This window comes from Ochotona princeps, chromosome 10 (genome assembly GCF_030435755.1).
Source record: "Ochotona princeps isolate mOchPri1 chromosome 10, mOchPri1.hap1, whole genome shotgun sequence".
In the NCBI taxonomy this organism is placed as follows: Eukaryota; Metazoa; Chordata; class Mammalia; order Lagomorpha; family Ochotonidae; genus Ochotona; species Ochotona princeps.
The window spans coordinates 22,706,147-22,725,745 of record NC_080841.1 but is presented as its reverse complement, the minus strand read 5'-3'; the positions used below and the strand labels follow the sequence as shown (position 1 = coordinate 22,725,745).

General features: G+C 41.9%; 1 long non-coding RNA gene across 1 annotated transcript in view; it reads left to right on the top strand.

The window, feature by feature from the left end:
* Positions 1 to 18,853, top strand: part of LOC131481243 (uncharacterized) — a 96,131-nt gene extending 77,278 nt beyond the window's left edge. The window contains exons 2-3 of the long non-coding RNA XR_009246173.1: positions 17,724 to 17,796; positions 18,620 to 18,853. This is a non-coding gene — a long non-coding RNA (uncharacterized LOC131481243). The remainder of the gene's footprint in view (positions 1 to 17,723; positions 17,797 to 18,619) is intronic.
* The last annotated feature ends 746 nt before the right edge of the window (positions 18,854 to 19,599 follow it).

The following is a 19,599-nucleotide window of genomic DNA, read 5'->3' as shown; positions in this document are numbered from 1 at the left end:
AACTCATAGGTTGTTTGACTGTTTAAAAAAATCAACAGCATAGTCACCATGTGAGATCTTCACATGCCCTTCTTAGGCATTAGAGTCTGGGTTTAATGGGGGAGACCAAAGGGCATGTGGGTGGGATGCTTTGTCTTCTGAATGGCTGGGACCACCTGTGTCTAGAAAGGTTCCTATTCCACATGATCTCAGATTCTGGGTTTTAGACAAAAATGACAAAATTTTGTGTGCCCCTGTGCCTCTGCTGAACCTGGATATCTTCCCTTGCCTGAGAAACCATGTTCACCTTGAATCTGCAATTGAAGATAGTCCCAGGGCTATGAATATTGGGCAAGTAACTTCCAGAGCTGCTTTTTGACGGGCCTAAGAATGCCTGCCTTGACAGTTCTCCAGGGCACAGAGAGAGCCCAGGTGGGGAATGAACTAGTGAGAGGACATTTCTGTCTCCTTTCTTTGTCAAAGAGAGAGAGAGAGAGAGAGATGAAATGCACTTGGGTGATGAATAGTGCTTGAGGACTTCAGGAGAGTCTGTTAGCTGCAGTTCTTCAGCTCAGAGCTTAAGGACCCTGTAGGAGGAACCCTCCATGTTGCCAAGATTGTTGGCATAAGACAAGAGACCTCAGAGATTTGTGAGGCCCATAAAGTTTGCAGCCTGTAAGCACCTTCTCTACAAGTCCAAAATGGTTTTTAAGTCGAGGTAGATCTCTTTCATTTGCAGGAAACACCTGGGTCATGTACAAGCCCCGGGCTCTGGGGCTGGGCTGCTGGGTTTGAAACCTGACTCTTCCATTTCCGAGGTATTGACCTGACTCCTCTGTGCCCCAATTTTTCTGAATGTAAGATGGGGATAAGAATAGTTCCTACCTCACAAGGGCTATTATGAAGATGAAGTGAATTAATGGTTCTGAAATGCTGAAAGGTACCTGGAAGAGTATCACAACACACAAAAAAGTGCATCTGGGCATAGCATGGGTAACGCTAACACTGAGAATTACCCATGTGTGAATGCATGGCTCCCACTCAGCTCATGCAGCAGGCAGTAGAGAGCAGAAGCTTCTGGTAGCACTAACCAGTCAAGAACAGCCGCAGGGAGTTGTTTCAAGCATGAGGGAAGAAGGAAGTTTTCCAGAAATAAATGATTAAAAAAAAATCCCACGGAAATTGTTACAATATATTGAGTACCTACTCAGGTGGTTGCTGTGGTAAGGACCTCAGCTAGTTATTAGTATATAAGCCTTGTGCTATTTCATCCCTCTGGGTGAGAAAGGAAAGGTTTGGGGAGATTCTCAACTTGGCCAGCATCATGCAGTTAGAAAGAGTGGGATCAGGAGTCAGATCTGATGCTCTCAACAAGGAGATCCTCTCTGCTGCCACGTGTGTTTCCATCAAGGCCAACACTGGTGTCAATGTCATTTCTCAAGTGAGTGCTGTCACTAGAAGGCTGACATTGATGTTATCAGGTGCTAATTTAGGTTAGGGAAATAGCACTGAATGATGAGACGGAAACCCAACCTTTTTGGTCTAGCTCTACCGCTTACGATGCCAACTTGGACAGCTATTTATATCTGCTGGGCTGTAAAATAGGAACTGATGATGCCCGCTGCTTATCTTAGTAAGTATGGGGAGGCTTACGTGAGCTCATTCATATTTAAATTAAATGACGCTCACTATTGTCTCACTACTGTACAAGCTGCATTTACTTGAGTGTTTAATTACTATTAAAAAAAAATCTTAGGAGACACTTACCTTAAGGCCTGATGGTCTCTTGGCAAACTAAACGTGGAGGTTCGGAGCTGGGAGACCAGTCTCTAAGAGAACTCTAGTAACTCTTCCCTGGCTTTCTGCAGTGATTACATGAAGGATGGCATTTTGCGAGTAAGATCAGGATTCCAATCCCAGCAATGACAGAGAGGCCAAACTGAAGGCCTCCCAAGGGGATCTTTGAGAAGTTGGGGCATTCACAATTCCCCAGACACTTTTATCCTTGTGTTCCTCCTCTCTGGCAAGATTTAACATGCATTTAGGATAATGGGAGCTTGGATTGGTATGGGATATTGAAAGGGCTCTGGATTTACCAGGAAGAAGGTACCAAAACAGAAAATAAGGATGCGAAAGGTAAAGGAATAATACAAAATAGATCTAACATGTATAATCTGTACATATGCATCAGGGTGTCCTCAACAATATTTCTCAGTGTGTTCTGATTGGTCAGTGCTAGTGGCTTGTTGAATTGTCTGACTTTCATCCCTGGGAGAAAGCTTGCCTGTGGTTTGCTTTTACAGAGCTCAGCCCAAGTCTATGCTCTGTCTGGTGTCCACCCTTTATTTGCCTTCTTAGAAGAAAAGTGCAAAGACAGCAAATGACATGTGATTACGGGGCCGGGTTCCTTTGCACACACAGGGCTGGGGTGTAGTAGCTTAAGTGTTCCTGACACTTGGGAGGACCCCAGGAAATGCTTCCATTTCACCGGCTGGATTCCAGGAACAGAACCAGATGATGCCGGGTGCTTCAACAACAAGCAGTCCTGCGTGGATGCGTCTCAGGGAAAGGGCGACTGCATCCATCAGAAAGCATCAGGGAATAGCAACGTAGGTGAGGGACTGGCCGATCACGGTAGGTGGTAAGTATAGATACGTGAAGTTGTTCACTGGGCTTTCTGTCTTGTGGTTGGTGGTCCCGTGTCTACTCAGCACACAGATCACACATAGAGTTCCCAGCACCTTACTCTGCACACACAACACATGCTTTAATAAAGGTCATTGCCAAATAGCATCAAGCAACCGAGGGGTAGAAGAGGCAATCAAGATTTATTATTATTATTATTACTATTGTTGTTATTATTATTATAGAAAGGGCCTGGGAGAAGCAAATTCCTTTGGAAAGAGCCCAATGTGTGGCATTTCTCATCCCTTTCTTTGTCAAAGGCCGGTTTTGTTGGGTTTTTAACTGAGAGCCGCGGGATGGAGGAGAAGCTATCTTCTCAGTACAGAGTCCCTCCCTCCCCCCTCCTTTTTCCAAAGGGAAGGCAGATTTGGGAACTGGCACTGCCCCTGCCCAGATGGCAGCCAGCAGCCGGCTCTGGCAAGAGGAAGTTCTCACTCTCGGCTGCTGGCGGCCCAGCCCCTCCCGTTTCCCCAGCAATGCCGGCCGGGCCATTGGAAAGGAGAGAATGTGAGAGCCCAGCCCTGGCAGCAGCAGCTCCTCGCCACTCTGACCTGGCTGCTCTGGCTCTGGCACCCAGGCCTGCAGCCGGGGAGCAGGGGGAGCAGTCCCTGCCAGCCGCTTCAGTCTCCCTCTTCCTGCCTCAGCTGCTGGCTTGGCCCAGTGCTCAGCCACACAATGGCTTCTGACATCCACCATGGTCTGCAGCCGTGTGCAGTGACAAAGGGTGCTGGGGATTTCACAAAGAGCTGCACTGGCGGGACTGGGTTACACTCCTCTGAAGGTCAGCTGGCCCACGCTCACCCATGGGTTCAATAGACATTACTCTGCCCCTCAATCCACCCTGCCTGACCTCACTTCCTGCATTGTTCTATCTTTTTGCATTTCCTCTGCTGACTTCTTTCTTCCTCCTTCTCTATTGCCCTTATTGTCTATCCTCCCTTTTTCTCTCCCCTTCCCAACATTTCCCTCTTTGAATCATTTCTGTCTTTTCTTCTTCCCTTCCTTCTCTCCTCCCTCCCTGTCTTCCTCCATCCCTCACTCCCCCTTTCCTTCCTCCCTCCCTTCCTTCCTTCATTATTTTTTTCTCTCTCCCTTTTCTGCTTTATTTTCTCCTGTCTTCTCTCCATTCTTTGATCTTCCTTTTCCCCTTCCCTTCCCTACCCTACCTTGCCCATTGCTCCATCCTTCCTTTCATGTCTCTTCAAGCCTCTCCTCCTCCTCGCACCTCTGGTCCTCTGTTCACTGACTCCACATTGTGAGTAAGTCCCAGGCCCTCTTCAGGCTGCAGGCTGGCACAGGTAGGAAAACACTTATCCTTGCCCCGGAGGAGCTCACGATCCACTGAGGATACCTGTGCCTTGGGATGAGGCAGGGAAAATGAGTAATGAGTGTGTCCCGTGCTGTGAAATCCCATGAGCCACCAGCAAAGCAGAAGAAAGCCTTTTGTCTCTACCTGATCCATTTTGGGGGAACCTTAGTCAAGGAGCTGCCAGTTTGTTTACATTGTTCCTTATGCTCTTGAGGAATGGGCTGATTGAAAACATAGAAACCATGTATTTCCCCCTCAGCCCTGCTATGACTTGGGTGGGTCCTGTTCTGGGGTCCCGAGTGATTTTGAACCCAGACCTCCTCACAGGGTATTGATAAACAAGACCAAGAAGCCTTGGGATGCAGCTTTTTCACATGATGCTCTCTGGCTGGGCTGTCATATGTAGATGAGCAAGGGGGCTTTCCATGGAATATGCTTCTTTCCTTTGGTAATAATTAAGATTTGCTCCAAATATACTCTTTGCGTATCTTCTGTCTTCCCAAGGTGGAAAAATAACACCCTACAAGCATATCTCTCCTCATAATTACTCCAACTTGTTTTGGCTGGATGGTTTGAGAAGTTCCCTTTAGAATCAAAGGCAGAGTTTCCCAATGTTTCTGGCATCTGGCAGCTCCTGGCTGCGGCTTGGGCCTGGGTGCCACATCTTGGATACACAGCCGTCTTGTCCTGGAACTTCAGCAAAAGGTCCAGATGTGTTCCTGTCATTAGCCTCGCTGGAGGAAACATCATTAGATGTGCAGCGAAAGGTGAAGGGCAGTCTTTGAGAAGGTCAAAGAATCTTCCTGGGAGTGGGAGGCACAGCAGCCCAGGTAGTCTGGAAGGAATTGCTGACCCCTCTGTGTGTTTGGGTTGGCTAGGAGCTCGGGGGTCCAATGTCATTGCAGGCAGTTAGTGACGCAGAAGACCAATAAATGCAGACTGCATCCTGAATCTGCTTGACTTTGATTGAAACAAAACACAAACCAAATGTAATATTAACAGAGTGTGTATGGAAACTTGTTCCCATAAATGCCTATACATGGTGTTATTTTGCAGTTTTTCTTCACACTGGCCTTTGTTTTTGTATTGTGGTGGTGATCTGTTCTGATTTTTATTTTACTAGTTGAATTGAAAAAACGTTTAATATAGTGTAGTTCAAAGTGTTGTGCATGCACCAGCACAGTCATCATGTGGAGGTTTCACTGCCACCCTCTGTGCTTCCTGGGGTTCCCCGGTCATACTTCTGTAATCAGTCTCTTCCTTTCCTCTCAAGGCCTGGCAGTTACCTGCTCTTTGGGTCTTCTCCAGTGTGCTTTGTAATTGCAGTCACACAATGCATAGCCTTTCAGGCTTGGGTTCTTCCACTAACTAGAAAGCCTTGGGAGTCTTCCTTACTGCTTCACATTCAGTGGTCCACTGCTTTGCATTGTTGAGTGATGTTTCACTTGTTGAAGAATGTTTGGTGGTTTTTAATTTGGAGCTATTATGATACAAGCTGTGATAATGATTTGCACCTGAATTCTTAGTTTAAATATAAGTTTTCATTCATGCAACTATCTAGGCTGAGATTGCTGTGTGTTGTGGCATATGTGCTTTTATCTTCATAAGAAACTGCTAAAATGTACCATGTGATATTCCAACTGGTAATGTATGGAGTCACAATTATTCCACATGCTGGCACTTGGTATGTACAAACTTTTCTAGAAAAACTTATCCATGAGCTATGCATTTGGTGAGATCACGTTTTAATTTGTTTTTTAATGTCTAATGATGTTGAACATCTTTTTGTTTGCTTACTCTCTGCATATCTCCCACTGTACATTGTCTATTCAAATGTTTTGCTTAACAAGTTGTAAATCTTTTCTCCTGTATTCTCTCCTAGAAATTGTGTAAGCTTACAATATGCATTTCAATTAGATTTACGATCAATTTTGAGTTAATTTTTATGTAATGTGTGTTAAGTTCCTTCTTGTTCTCTTTCTTCTTTATCTCCTCCTTTTCTTCCCACTCTTGCTTTCTTTGCATGCATACATTCAATTGTTTCAGTACCATTTGTGGAAAATACCATTTCTCTTCTGTTGAGTCACCTTGGCATTTTAGGTAAGCTGCTTCTCTATGTGTGAGACTGTTGCTGCTTCTTTGGGAAGAGTACTTCTATCTAACATCTCATCTCACAAAGTAAAGCTTTTCCTAGTAGATAAAAGTCCCCTGTGTATGACCTAGAGTACCTAGCATTTGAACAGGTAAAATAAGAGAAGTTTTGGGAAATCCACATTAGAACTAACCTTGCCATTGATTGCTGCACCACTTTTATGCTTAGGATTTTTTGATCTTAAAAAAAAGGTGAGGCTCAAAAAATCATCATAAAGATAAATGAGAGACATGGGGCTAGCAGTGGAGGGAACCATTTATTTTGCTCACAAGCATGTAGGTATTTGTATAATCTAGTATGTCTCATTTATAGTGAAGATGTTGAGGGTGGGTGCACACAGCAATGAGCAATGTGAATCAGGTTGCAAACCCTTCATGAGAAGCTCTAGCCACTTTTGTAAAAGAGAAGCTTGTTGCATTGCCCAAAATCTAAGTAGGCACTAGACATGTCCTTCTAGCTCTTGTTTGCTTTCTGTTGCATCAGAGTAGATCCAGGAGTTACTCAGGAAGTGAATTTAATTCCCAGGTTCCACACTGCACCCCCGCCCCCCCCAGGGCGCTTTTCCAAAAGAATGATTCTTTTACAATGTTGGAATGAAAAGCATGAAAAATGGTGTCTTCATGTTGCTTAAATGCTTTCCACCCATGCCACTCATTTCTAATTTTTCATGGCCTTAAACCACCATCTGCTAGAAAAGTGGGAAGGATACTTACAAGATCATGGTGTCCTCCCTGCAGCCTCACGCTGGCTGCGTGGGGCCACACCAGGGAGACCACTTTTTGGTCTTTCTCAAATGTTTATGGAACTCAGTTCCTGCCTTTCTGGGTTTCATCTTCTGAGGAAGCCCTGCTTTCCCTCCGTGGAATATTCTCTCTCGATGGATAAGCAACATTTATTCCTACCTCGCAATCCGAAAGGTGGTAAAATGACAGTTTTTTCTTTCACCCTTTCACCAACGTTGCTTTCTTTTGCTTTATAAATCATTGAACCACCACAAGTCCAAATAGCAACAAGGACAACAGCTTGTGATTAACCTCTCTTGGTGCCAAGAAGCAGTGAGTCCCAGTGATTCCTCCTTCTAAAACAGCTTAACCAGTTTTTAATACACCAAAATGTCTTTTGCCCACAGCCCTCTGGTCATCTATTTTCCTTAATAGCCTTTTATGTGGGACCTTATCAAAAGCTTGCAAGGAAATCCAAGTAAATTACGTTCCTTGGTTCACCTTTACCTACTATTTCATTAAGTTTTTCAAAAACAATATGACATAGTTTTCAACATAATTAAAGGGGTTGGGGAAAAGGGAACCTTAACTACCGCTTGACAGTTTCCACAGTTGCTTAGGAGAGCTGGGTCACCGCTCATATTCTGCCTCCGCTTAAGGACACTAATTCATTTCCCAGGCTGTCTGGAGAGGTCAGCCACCAGTTCAAGGTGGAAATGATAAGTTTTTAGGCTTTCAAGTGTGAGTACTCAGCTCTCCAGAGAGCACGGAGGAAGGAAATCACAAGTTTACCTTGGTCTGGCCTAGAGAAAGAGGAAATGATGGGGAAAAGCAAGACAAGGGCAGAGGGAGGTTTGCGTTTGTAGGCTGGGGAGGGGGGATGGTAAGGGGAGTTATCTTGGAGTTCTCTGCCACTCCAATCAACTCCTTAATGCTTTTCATGAGAAAAGCAGGGGCTCATACTAAAACTTAGGAAAGCGTTCATCATTTTTCTAGGGCCAGAAGGCAAGGGTGGGCAGAGGCTGGTGGAGCAAGAGGAAAGGGTTAGAAACTTACGTAAGCTCACAGGACCTGTAGCAGCAATATTCAAAAGGATTATAATCAAGCAGTAACTGCAGCTGCATTTGCTGAGTGCCTCTTTGCATGAGTATGGGCTAGGCTTGTGTTCTGGCCTATCTCATGTGAGCTTAACAAGGGATGGTAGATGCCATTGTCCTCATTTATAAATGAGAAATACAAGACATTGATAATTTACGGACCTGAACAAGGTCACACAGTTAATAAACTGTTAGAGTTGGAAGATATTTTGCAATTCTGAAGTCCATGTATTTCATGGTGGTACTCCACCAATTCTTAGCCCAATCAGGAGTGAAATTTGCATGTAAGCCAAATACTCTAGTTAAATAGATATTCTAGACATTCTAGATATAAATGACTAGTTTTTAGAAAGTATCACTACTCAGTTTCTTAAAAGCCAGATGCTAATTTGTACTGATGACTCATAAGGCATTTCAAGGTTGCACTTCTCAAAGCATCTTTATGAATCTCCACTCTTATTGATCTGAGATTTTTGGAAGTACTTGTTTACAAAGCACTCTGGCTGACAAAATGCTAGTAGTGTTGGCTGCTAATGCAGAAAAGAACTGGTAAGGAAAAGCAGAAAAGCTTCCATTTCTTTCTGGCTTACTTCTTGGTTTTCATTGGCTCAATGCCTATTTTTCCTTATGTCCTAAGAAATGGGCCATTTTTAGTCTTTCTCATGACTTAAGAAAATCGACCATAATTGTTCTGTTGCATACTTAGTGGATATGATGCTTGAATGGTTGAAAGCCAATTTTTTCTATCTTTCTGAGACTTGCATCCTCTCCCTGGGAATCCTGTAGTACCAAGTGATCATGACATCAGAGCTTCTGCCTCATGAATGTTCTTAGAAAATATCCAGTATCTAAGGGACCAAGTGGGTATCTGAAGGCACCAGTGCAAGGCCAAGCAGCTCTGCTAGAAGGCTCCTAGTTTCTGATTTGTCAAGATAATGGGCCTTTCTATCAGGGACCCAAGAAATCAAGCAACCAGAAAATGACTTACATTTTTCTTCAGCGAATGAGTATTCTGATAGGAGTACCTGGGTTTCAATCCAGCTCTCTTTCAATTCCAGCATCCTACAAAAGTATATCCTGGGAGGCAGGGGATGATGGTTCAAGTATTTGAGATCTTAGAACCCACTTGGAGACCTAGATTGGGTTCACATCTCACATTTTTGGCCTAGTCCAGCCCTGCCCATTACAGACATTTGGTGAGTGAACCAATACGAATGAGAACTTTTCCTGTCTCATTGCTTTTCTTTTCTTTCTTTTAAAAATTTTACTTCTTTTTATTAATATAATTTTATGATACAGTTCCATAGGCCCTGGGATTTACCTTATTCCCTCACCAATTCCCTCACCCCCACTGAGTTCCCCTATATCATTATTATAGTATAGTTTTTCATAGGCAGTCATAGGTCAATCATTGTGGGCATGAAAAATGGCAGAGTCCAGCATCCTATTGTCACGCTACAGTAAACAATTTCATTGGGAGTCCATCTTTGTGTGGAAGTAGAGATGTATACTGCATTCTATCCTCACATCTGGATATGATAGTTTCCATTACACAGTTACTATACATCCTCTTAAATGAAAAGCAACAAAACAAAATCAACAACAGGAAGAAGAAAAAGAAATTTACAGTGCCATGAAGTTAGATAATAAGCTACTGAATGACTAATGTGTCGCTGAAGAAATGAAAAAGAAAATCAAGAACCTTCTTGAAGAAAATGATGCTACTGTATGATCTATGAATCATTGAAGAATTTAATCAGAAAAAAGTGTTTTGAACAGATGAAACTAACAAAAAAAATCAAAATCCATGAGCTATAGTTTCTGCTGATATTTGTTGGTGAAATGTGTCTCCTCTAGGCAACAAATAGATGGGTTTTGTTTTTTAATCCAGTCTATTAATTTGTGATGTTTGATTGATGAGTATAAGTTATTTACATTCAGGGTTAATATGAATGGGTGGTGATTTGGTCATGTCATGTAGCAATGGGTTGTTCATTGATTTAGTCTTCTGTTGTTATTTCACTTGGATGTTCTTCACTTTTGCCTGTGGTTTTGATGGGTGCTATTCCTTTTCTCTGTCAAGAGAATATCTTTAAGTATCATTTGCAGGGCTGGTTTGAAAGAGGCATATTCTTTTAAGTTTTCTTGACTGTGGAAGAATTTTATTTCATTTTCAAAGACAAAGGAAAGTTTTGCTGGGTATGTTATCCTGGGTCGACAATTTTTTTTCTTTTAGAATCTGAAATATGTCACTCCATTCTCTACTGGCCTATAGTTTTCCTGTGAGAGATATCGTGTGAATTTAATTGGCATTCCTTTACATGTCAATTGATTTTTTTGACATGCACATTTAAGGATCTTTTCCTTATGTTGGACTGAAGAGAGCTGGATTATCATGTGTTGTGGTGAAGATGATTTTTGGTCAACGCTGTTGGGAGTTCTGTGTCTCTCCTGGATGTTGTTTCCCAATTCTTTCTCTAGATTAGGGAAATTTTCCCTTATTATCTCATTAAATATATTTTTAAACCCAGCTTTGCTTTCTTTTGCACCTTCTGGGATTTCCATAACTCTTATATTTGGCCTTTTAATACTGTCTTTCATTTCTTGAATACTTGTTTTAGCTTGAGGCAGGTCTGCTTCTAGCTTTTTGTTTGTTTGTTTCTCCCTGGTGACAGGAAATATTGTCCAATTCTGAGATTCTTTCTTCTGCTTGCTTCACTCTATTTTGGAGACTCTCCACTGTACTTTTAATTTGCTCCTCTGTATGTTTCCTTTCTGATATATCAGCTTTCATTTGATTCATTTCCAGTATGACATATTCCTTAGATTTCTTGCATGCCTGCCTTATGTGCTTCTCGTTGTTGATAAGAAGTTTTGTAACAATTGTTTTGAATTTTGTATGCCCCATTTTCTTGATGTGTTCCTCAGTGAACTCTGAGGTTGGTAAAGGTTTTTGCTCCTTTGCAGGGGAGTCTTCAGTAATATTCCTTGTGCCTTTGTCTGGTCTTTTGCTCTTGGTCATTGTTCTTCTGGTTATCAGATTCTTCTGCTTGGGGCAAGTTTCTAAGCTGTGTCCCCCACAGGTCTACAGTTTGATTTTACTTATTGTGGTTGGCACATGGCTCTTTGTTTGTAGTCAGTTGTGCCACTCCGTCCAGCGAGTTGAAGGTCTGGGTTCTAATGTTAGATTTCCAGCATGGTTCCGTAGCCCCAGCTCCTGGCTCATCACTCTGTACCTCCTGTGATACCGTGCTGAGGCTGCATTGTTGTCTATACAACCCACATCCCACTTCCTGTTAGAGTAGTTCCCAGGATTAGGGAGACAGCAGGAGTCCTAAATAGCTAGGTTGTTGGTGTTACTGATCTTGTGGGATCTGTTGACCATTAGGTCTGAGGGCTATACAGACTTATTTTGACCAGTACGATGCCAAAGTCGGTATTATTTTCCCTGTGGAACCAGTGCAATGCACTGAGCTCAATGAATTCTCTCCTGGCTCAATGCATGCACAGCTCACTGTTGTCCCTGCAGTCTTCAATTCTTTGCCACAATGTACTAAATGGTGCCTGATATGCCACTACTAGAGTTCTTTGTTGGCTGTCAGGTGTGAAGGCTACCCAGACCTATCTTGGGTAGAACATGTAGGATGCCATGCTGTTGCAGTTCACTGAGTCAGAAACGAGTTCACTCGCAGCTCAGTGCATGCACATTACTGTCCCATAGCCCTTGCCTCCTTAAACAAAATGGTGCCCGATTTGTCTCTAGGGGGTGTACTGGGCTGTGAAATCTACCCTATTCCCACACTGCTCGTCTGAGATCTTCCACTCTGTCTCTGCTTCTGGTCAAATCAAACAGACCAGTAGGACAGGCAGTTCTTTGTTTGGGTTCATCTCCTGAGCTCCCCTGGTGAAAGTCTCTTCCCACCCTGTTGCTGGTGGAGTTGCGGCTGCTGGTGCCATTCAGATCACTCTTTGCTGAATGATGCTGTGGTGTCAGTCACTGCTATGCTGCACCATTGTGTCCACTGCTTTCCTGTCAGTCTCCAGGTGCCCCTCTGCTGTTGTCCTGTCCTCTCCTGTTTCCTGGAATGTGCCCTCTCTGCTTCACACTGGGTAATGTTTCTCCACCTGTTTAAACGTGTGCTTATTTGATTCCGCCATCTTGATTCTCATTTAATGCTTTTCAACATGAAACACACAGAAAACCAGGAACCTGGGTGTAGAACAGGTCAAATGAAGACAGGGGTTGAATATTTTTTTAGAGATTTGTTTATTTGTTTTGGAAAGCAGATCATATGTACAGAGAGAAGCAGTCAAAAAGATCTTTCATCTGGTGATTCACTTTCCAATGGGCTGCAACAGCTGGAGCTGAGACATTCTGAAACCAAGAGCCAGGAGCTTCCTCTGGGTCATTTATAGATGTGTAATGTTCTAAGGCTTTAGGCCATTCTCTACTGCTTTCCTAGGCCATAATCACAGAGGTATATGTGGAGTGGAGCAGCCAGGACACAAACTTGTGCCCAAATGGGATCAAGGTACTTGCCAAGGTGAGAATTTAGCCATTGAGCCATTGTGCCAGGCCTCAGAAATTGGGGATTTTAAAGAAATATTTTTGGGTCCATACCCAGGAACAAGTGGCCTTGGCTCCTGGTGTTCATGGAGTATGGATGAGGTCATTACACAGGATTCTGCATGACATGCTGGGCAAAAGTGAAGAAAGGCTTCACCGAGGTCGGGACATTGTGTTCCAATTCTATTTGTACCACTTTCTGATTTGATGATCTTGGACAACTTGACTTTGATTCATTCACCAGAGTTTCCATTTCCTTTTCCATAAAATGGAAATAATACCTGGTTTCACTGGTTGTTTGAAGACAATTTAAGATAGCATATGCAAAGTGCCTGACACACAGTGCATGATTTTCCCAGGAATTTCCTAGTTTTGTGATTGTTCTAAAAGTCATATTTAGTTTTAAAATCCAACCATGTATGTGATGTATGTTTTCTGTACTCTATGCACTGATAATAAGCAAATGACTTTTTTTTTTGACAGAAAAATGTAATGGCTAGTGAGCACCCCCTTATTGGAACTATGACATGCAAAGACATTTTAAAAATAATTCAATGGATGAAAGTTTTGCAGAGCTATTCACTGTGGATGGTATCACCTGTATTTCTGTCAAGACTACATTCCATCAGGGCAAAAGTAGGGCTCTGTGCATTTGAGGCAATGACTCTACAACATTAATACAGTGTAGGAATGAAAATCACATGCACGACAGTGTGCTGAGTATGAAATGAAGAACATTTCACAGTTTCTAGATAATTTCTCATTTTTTTTTTTGGTGTCTTTCATGGGGAAGTGAAGGGCAGCCAAATGAGACTTACACTTGCCATAGCGGTCTTTGAGTGATGGCTCTGTATTTTAGTCATTCTCTCCTCCCACTTGCCAGCTAGGATGGTATTTGGTCTTGGGAGGAGACATTCACTTCCCCCAAGAAGAGGACCTTAGGCTTGCTTCTTTCTTACCTTTTAGTCCTTGCTGGTCTTTGCTGTAGGATGGTTGGGTCTGTTCTGTGGGTCTTCTGGGTTGGTTGTCATGGGGGAGTGATTCTCTTCTTGTCTTAATCCTGCCTTTAGGTCTGGCTGTTGGTCTCTGGTGGAGGAACTGTACCCTCTAAATCTATCTTGTTCTAGTTGCAGACACTTGTATGCCTTCTGCCCTCTTGGCACCACTAAAATTCTTGACTCTATGTGTACCAGGTACAGATTTTTGGAAACCAAAGCTCTACTCTAGGGCGTCCCCAAAATGGCCTCATTCAGAAGAACTACCCACCTGGCTATGTTGCTTTATTGAAGAGGAGGATGTTAAAATCCTCCTTGTGTGTTCATAGGAAAGAAAAGACAAGTTCCAGTGCTCTGGAAGGTTCCCGGTGCCGGGGGTCAGGAAAAGAGATGTGTATAACTGGCTAAGTGCTCTTACTTTTGTGATTTGTTCCTCCTCCCAGCTCCAGAATACACTCAGCTTTTCCCCAAGCAGGTAAGAATACCTTTACACAATTTTCTAAAACCTCTACCCTTGTGAAATACCGTATTGCCTCTCAAAGTAATTTTTTGCTTGTAGAAGGAAAGTTTTGCAATTTAATGTTCTTACTTATGGGTTCATATAAGCTCATCAGATCATTTATTCAGCAATCTTAATTTCATGTCAGGAAGTGAATTTCTACCCATTTCATTTGACTTGAATACTGCAAGGAATTATTAACCTGCCAATCAAAACAAACAATCAATGGGTGTTTTATGAGTCAAAATACCGTGCTTGGCACTTTTAGTGTCTTACTGGAATGCCCAATGTAAAGGAGTAGTAGAAGAAAATTTAAGGAGGTAAATAGGCAAGACAGTTTGGAAAAGCATAAAACCACCATACAGCAGAATAATCCAAGAGGTGTGTATGTGTGTGAGTGTGTGTGTTCTTTATTTTCCTATTTGTGAAAAACTCTTGTGATGCATTGAATCTTTCGTAAGCATGACCATAGCATGCTATCTGGAGACAATGGTACATTCTCAGAACTCTTAATTTATAGCAAACTTCCTCTTACTAACCTAAAAACTGGATTGAGGGTAGATTTTATGTCTTAGATTTATCAATATGTTTTACAATACCTATAAAGGTGATGGTGTATCACAGACTCCCAATAGCCAAATGTTGTACAGAATGAATTTATACTGTGTGGGTGTCATTCATGATGTATGTATATCTCAGAGGTTTATGATATGACACAAAGTTGATATTTTTTTTTATCCATTTCACAGCAGGGGAATGAAGGAGCTGAATTTCAGGAAAGTTGAAAGTGATTGTTCAAGGATGCACAACTGATGGAAGCCTTCAGAATGGCTCTGCTCAAAGCACATGCTCCTTCCATTGTTCTGCACTGATAAACTGCCTGGTGGTGGTTTGGGTTAAGGTGTGCCTTCCAAGAGGAGGGAATTACATGGCTGTTGTGTCTGAACTGGGTATATTGATAAGCAGTTCAGTTAGGCTAAACCACCTCTATTGTGGGGAGCTGCATGGCCATATTCACTATCAGTTATGGCCAGTCTATATATTAACTTGTTTATATTGTAAAAATTTGAAGGTTAGTTTCTAAAGCAACATCTGAAGGCTTGTCGGATGATTCATACTGGTTCTCTAGAAACCTCTTGCTTTGTTGAATCTGTGCTTTCTGTGCTTTTAGTAAGAAAATGACTATCTAGACATCTAGTGAGTGACTGAGAAAGTCAACTTCTCCCCATCATCAATGAGAAGTAAATGAATGATGTGTTTGAACTTACCACAGGTAGCTGTAAACTTACCAGTACATTTCCCATTCCTGAGAACACAGGAGAACTTTTCCCTCATTTTTCAGCTTAGTTGGGGTCATGTGATAGAGTTTAGGTCCCAGAAATCTTGACATGGGGGATATAAACCTCTTCTAGAAATTTCCCTTAAAATAACTTAAGCGATAGTCCACGTTTTGCTTCCTGTTCAACAGTGAGCTCGGTGGCCATTGGTTTAAGATTCCAGAAGTTGGAAGGAGTTTGTGTTCTTGAATAAGTAGTTGGGAGTAGCCACCAAAGAGACATTCCAAACTGCTATTGGATCCTGACATGGAGCGGAAATAAACCCATATGAAATCACTGAAATTATTGTTGCAGTAACTAGTATTTATTGTTTTAATTGGTGCTAGAAGTAGGATATAGACACAATCAAACATTTTGTTGTTTGTTACAATTTGCTAAGTATGTATGATTTAGTAGTTTAGCAATAGGAAAAACAGAAACCAATATTAGACAATGTAAAAATAGAAAATAATGTTTTGCAGGTAAATCATATAGCATAGCAATGTCCTTTTACTAATTATAAAGTTGTCTGCAATATAATTTTGCTAATATTGAATATGTATTATAAGAAAGAGATAAATCAGGAAATGATTCCTAAGTTTATAAGCAAAAACAGAAGAGTGAAGTCCAAAGATTTGGCCATGCAGGGTCATTAGGTTAATTTATTTTAGAATCAAAACATAGGCTATGGTACCTCTCTTATAGAGACTTTTTAAGAGAAAAAAATAAAGAAAAAATTTTAAGATAGAATTCAGCAAAATTGTCATTTGAATGGTTTGAAGCAAAATATCAGGAGTATGGTATAAGGATGTAAAGATGAAGAGACAAAGAAGTGATAAATGTGATGATAATGTCTGGAAAAACAACCCTGAATGTAGTTTCTGGCATAGGTAGATGGCTAGAACCATATAGCTCAAATGCCTTCAAAGTTTATAAGAATTACATTGTTAGATCCTTGCTTATTCAAGGCTTACTACAGTTTTTGAGTTCCCATTTCATTTCAGAGTAAGCAGAAGTCAAGTTTGTAGGGTTGCACTGCTATGAAGGAAAGTGTTTCCCTAGTCTTACTTTTCATGTGGCCAAGAAGAACAAGCAAAGGAGTCCTTCCTGGTGTCAAATCCAAACACTTTCATCATATCCAGAGGGTATGGCTACACAAGCCTGGTCCACAAGTGTTTGGCTTTGCTCTGGACCAGAATGCTATGTGCCATCAATAATTTCCTTTTCCGAAGGGGATTACCTAGTGCATTCTGTGTCTTTTGCCTTATAATGGTGTGGAAGTTGAGTACCGATGATGATTTTTTTTTCAATGTGCAGCTCACCATACCTAGTGAGGGGCCATATCACTGGATATTCTGGGCATTGATCTGGAGGTGGTGCCTGGAAGGAATTTCAGACAGTGAGATGAGTATGTTGTGTAGGGGGACATGTTTAAGGGATATATGGTGTCCAAACGAGCATACTCTGGCAAGAGATTTTTAGTGGTTATCATTCTTGAGTGACTTCCTATAGAGAGAGGAAGAAAGCCTCTCCCAGACAGCCCTGCAGGTGGACCATGTGATCCCAAGTATTAAATGGGCAGAGACGATGACTGTCAATTCTCAGCCCAGCCTGGTGCATTTGGTCTACATTTTGTCTATCTGAACAGCTGGAGACAAGGCACTCTAAAACAGGGGAGCTATAAGACGGGAGAATCCCAAAATTTCAAGGTTGTCCCTTGAAGGAGAAGCTCTCAGAGAAGCTTTCTACCCCACCTCCTGTGACTGTGGCATTGTATTGGCTATAGTACATTTGCAGGTCATATTTTATACCACCATGTGCTAATTACTTCAACTAGAGTGAGAGGACTTAGAAAAGTTAATGGAAAAGACTCATTATGAAAAAATTATGTGCAGATGCCATAGTCTTAAAAATTAATTCTAAAAGCTAGCAAAATTCTTTATTTCTCCCTGACCCGACCATCATCACCATCATCTTCACAGAACTTAGTCCGATAACTCATTTTGAGTACCTAAAATGTGTCAGGCACCGTGGCAGATATTGGAATGCACAAAAAAAATAAGGCACTATTCCTAGGCTTGTTCCTAATTTAGTAAGAAGAATATTTTAAGAAATGAAGAACTATACTCCACATGACACCGTACATTGACTCAGCTGACTCTTTGGAAAGGGGAAGAGTTAAGAAGAAGAAAAGAACTTTCAAAGGAGCTCACCATGCTCCTGTGTTACCAGCTGCTAAAGGATGAAGAGGGACTTTCCAGGCAAACAGGACAAGTAGAAAACTTTCTCAGTAGAGAAAATTGTGTGTGAAATGGATTTCCACAGATGGCGATGAAAAATGCGATTTTTAACCTTTATCATCAACTTCCTCATCCTATTAAAAACTATTTATCTATCTACAGAGTGGCTGCTTGATCTTCAACCTCCAGCAGTGATCAGCTCAAGAGGACAGCTTGTGGATTAAGCAATGACCAGGTGACTTCAACTCTGTATTTCACTGACTTTCTGTGGGACGTCACTTCCCTTGTGCTTATTTGCTTAGGAGAAACTCATATTTATACTGCCTTATTCATACCCTTGTACAAATGAGTAAGTAAAACATGTGAAGCCTGGCATCACCTAGATATTTATATTTGCAAGAGTCAATGAACAAAGGTTGTCGTAGCATGAGCCAGAGTCACAGCAGTTTGTAAGTCATGACGTTAAAGTATGCATTGTTCTTCCTGTTGGTGGAAGGTGACTGCCAATCTCAAGCAGATCCATCCTGTTGGCCTAGGAGAGATCCATTCTGAGACCATAGGGATGTATGGACACACAGAAGTCCCCGGGCAAACTGGACAGACGAGGTATTTCTCAGTATTCCCAAAGATAAAGCCAGAGCAGTAAACAGAATCAGAATTTGAGAGAGAAATAAACATGTTAGCCAGATATATCTGGTTTGGAATTGAGTGATGAAACTTATAAAAGGGAAAATAAATCACCAAATCAGAAGTCAGGAAGATGAGGAATCAGGATATAAAAAATAAGTGAGACAGGAAAAAATAATTCACAGCTAAACTTTGGAACAGCCACCACATCGAAGGTCCACTTTTCCTGCACTTCCTGCTTTGTGACGTGTGCATGTGGCAGAACAACCAGCCCATTTTTATCCTTCAGGGCTCTAGACTGCAACAAAGTACTGTGGTGCTCAGTACTTCAACCAAGCATCCCTGTCCAGGTCTTTGGACTTGAAGAGCTTCAGCTGAGATGAACACATTACTGGTAGCTTCCTGTCGTCTGCCTTCCTGCTCATTTTTAGGTACAGAACACATTTCAAAGCTTCAGGATAACAGTAACTCTTGATCTGTCAGTAGCATCTAAGGAGACCAAGAAGCAGGCATAGGGACTCCATCAGCTCTCATGATTGGAAATCAGTCCTTGATATGCCTTCTTTTTTCTAGATGGTTCATCCTGGAGCTGTGATGCATGAATTCTTCTGAAACCTGTTTAACCCTGTTTAGATTGTTTGATTACATAGCCTTGTAAGGATACAATTCCCCGGAATTCAGTTACTTTGAAAATTCGTATCCCGTGTGTTTGAGACCTTGAATCTGCCTCATTAAAATGTGACTGCTCCAAGTATTTTGAGATCCAGTAAACAGTTCTATTTTTATCTATTGAGATCTTCAAAATTGTGTCTAGAGCCTTCTCTTTGTCATCTAGGATGTGAAACATTACCAATTGATTGTTGCTTGTGGCGCATCAGAAAAGCTCAGACCCAGTGAAAACCAGCCTAGGAACTTAGTGGCCCTGCAGCCTATCTGATCCATCGATAAATCCTTGAAAAGCTTTAGCTCTGTCCTTCCCTGCTACCCACCCCCTATACAATGCTTTCTCTCTGGAAGAAGGATGGTGGAATTACTTCGCATTGGAATTAATGGTATAAAGAGCTACCTCCTTGTCTGAGTAATGCTAATTCATCTCCATCCCTGGTCATTTGCTACCTATTAGAAATAGCCTGACAGCCTGCATCTCATTACCATCGCAGCAGGTCTGGCTCCCAAGAATAACCTTCTAAGGAGGATGAAACGTACGCCAGTGGCATCTAATAGCAGGGCATTCACATTCATATTTTTAGCAGCATCTATCAGTTAGCCAACCTTGAGTGTACTGTATGTACTTTTAATAATCTCCATAAAAGCCTGATTTCCAATCCCTAGGCTCAAGCTGACAGTGTAAATAAAATCACCCAAATCCACAGGGTAAGAGAAATGAAAATGACATGGATTAAAATTTGGT